General features: G+C 42.2%; 1 protein-coding gene across 2 annotated transcripts in view; it reads right to left on the bottom strand.

Annotated features, from left to right (window-relative positions):
- The window catches only part of Sur (Sulfonylurea receptor), a 28,803-nt gene that overhangs the window by 24,966 nt on the left and 1,337 nt on the right, over positions 1-2,500 (bottom strand). The window lies entirely within an intron of this gene.

The following is a 2,500-nucleotide window of genomic DNA, read 5'->3' as shown; positions in this document are numbered from 1 at the left end:
GATCCAATACTGATTCTCATTGCAAGGAACACGCCGTCTCTTGGTTATTGTTGTTATTATTATTATCTCTATCATTGGTGTCAATTGTTAATTTTAGCCTTCTTATCTTTATCACCATTATTACTATCAATATCATTCTTCATATTATTATCAGTGTCATTATCATAACTGACATTATTATTGTCATCATCACCATCATTATCATTATGATTATTGTTATTCTCATTATCGTTATTATTATCATTATTATTATTATTATTATTATTATTATCATTATTATTATTATCATCATTATCGTTATAATCATCATTACTATTACCATTGTCATTATCTTTACTATCATCATTATTATTGTCATTATCATTATTACTATCGTATTACTGTTATTATCACTAACATTATTAATACGAATATTATCATAATCTTTATCATCATTATCAACACTAACATTCTCATTCTCATTATTACCATTATTATTATCAATATGATAAAAATGATAAGGATAGTAATAATTAATAATAAGAATATTATTATCATCTTCAGCGCTATCATTATCATTTCTCATATTATTATAGCCCACATTGTATTACTAGATGTAGCCTTTTCATTCAGAAACACAGAAATCAACAGAACAAACACAAAGTAATGTCCAGTATGAGCTCCAAAAGAGAAAGAAATACAGTTCTCTTACTCGAAATAGTTTTGGCTTTTTACTGATTGTGCTTGCATTAACCGGAAGCAGCGTTTTCTTGTTTTCCTTGCGCACTTCTGCGTTCCTGGTTCGTTTGTTGTGTTTCTTCAGGTTAAGTCTGATCTGCCGCTTGCCTGTCTGCTTGCCTTCCTGTCTGCTTGCACTCGCCCGTGCATGCTGATGCGGGTTCGGTACAGCGAATAAACGGGAGATCAAGCAGCGAATATCCTTCGCCAGACTCGGAGGCAGACACGCAACTCGTCCCCGCGAGCGCCGCATCCCCAACATCCTTTGCTCACGCAAGCTTTGGCACCATGAGGGTGGCTCTCCGCCCAGCGCGCCCATCTCGCCTCTCGCCCGCCCGGCAGCGACCAAGTGGCGTTTCCTTCCTGTGACACACTTCGGGGTATGAGGGGAAAGGGGGGGGGGGCGAGGGATAGGGGAGTGGCGTATGGGAGGGAGAGGAGGGTGACCTTGGCCTCTTTCTGGCCGGACTGTCGCATCTACCGAGCTTCCAGGTCTGCGTCGGTTGTCCTGACACCTTGTGTCTGGCCAATCATTCATACTCCCCTCTTCCTCACTATCCAAATTTGCGCTGACCTATCTGTCTAACTATCCATCAATTTGAGCTGTCCGCATCTCCATACCAACTTACCCACCTATCCCTTTTTCTTCCTGCTCGTTCCACTGCTAGTCTGTTTCAATCTCCCTTTCCCTCCCTTCCTTTCTGTCTCCAACAATTGCCTGCCTCGACCTCCCCCCCCCCCTCGTTGCAGCGCGTTTGTCCCTCCTTACATCTCGCTGCAGGCCAGCTGAAGCGACGACTGGGCTCCGGTGGGGGGCAAGGGGAGTCTCTCTCTCTCTCTCTCTCTCTCTCTCTCTCTCTCTCTTTCTCCCTCCCTCTCTCCCTTTCTCTCTCTCTCTCTCTCTCTCTTTCTCCCTCCCTCTCTCCCTTTCTCTCTCTCTCTCTCTCTCTCTCTCTCTTTCTCCCTCCCTCTCTCCCTTTCTCTCTCTCTCTCTCTCTCTCTCTCTCTCTCTCTCTCTCTCTCTTTCCCTCTCTTTTCCTCTATCTATCTATATTCATCTCCCTTTTTTCTTAATGTTTTTCTCTGTCTCTTTCCTCGCCCTGCCCTCCCTTCCTCTGCCTTCTCTTCCAGAATTACCAAATAGACGGAGAATTTATTTTTTCATCTTACGCAAACTTTATATTTGAACCATAGTCAGTATACAAACAGTAATAAACATATTGTTAAGAGAACATAATCACAAAAGACTAATCCACATTTCATTAAAGACGCGCACGTATGGAAATAACCCACAGGGCGAGCAAACAACTGGACTTTTTACTCTCTGCTCAACGGCCTTCTTAAAGAGGCCCCTCGGCTCTAATGGCATCTTCATGTTCCTCTTGGAGCGAGACCCCAATTAACCTGTGACTCTCGTGCCTTTGTTGTTCGATTTTCTCTTGCTTGTTTGTTGACTCCTTGTGTCGCTAAAGTGAGTTTACATGTCTATGGGTTGTCATTTATGCAGTCATATTGTTTTAGATTATTGATCTTATTTACAGAGTCAAAAACTCATTGTGTCTGTTTTGGCATAAGGAGGTTTGTACTGGCATTTCTTTACTTAGTCAACAGCCATAAAAAGTATTCTTGCCGAAGATCCAATTCTCCTTTCCGGTTATCATAATAATGTGTTGATCTTATGGCCCCTGAATTTTACCCGAGGATATAAACCTTGAAGGCAATGGATAATCAATCCTGGCGTTGAATGATACCCTGTGTTTATACCCTCTGACACCGAGTGACC

Source organism: Penaeus japonicus, unplaced genomic scaffold, assembly GCF_977035675.1.
Source record: "Penaeus japonicus unplaced genomic scaffold, GWHDUDI00000001_assembly GWHDUDI00000015, whole genome shotgun sequence".
Taxonomy (NCBI): Eukaryota; Metazoa; Arthropoda; class Malacostraca; order Decapoda; family Penaeidae; genus Penaeus; species Penaeus japonicus.
The sequence above is the reverse complement of the archived record's forward strand: the minus strand, read 5'-3'. Positions and strand labels throughout refer to the sequence as shown.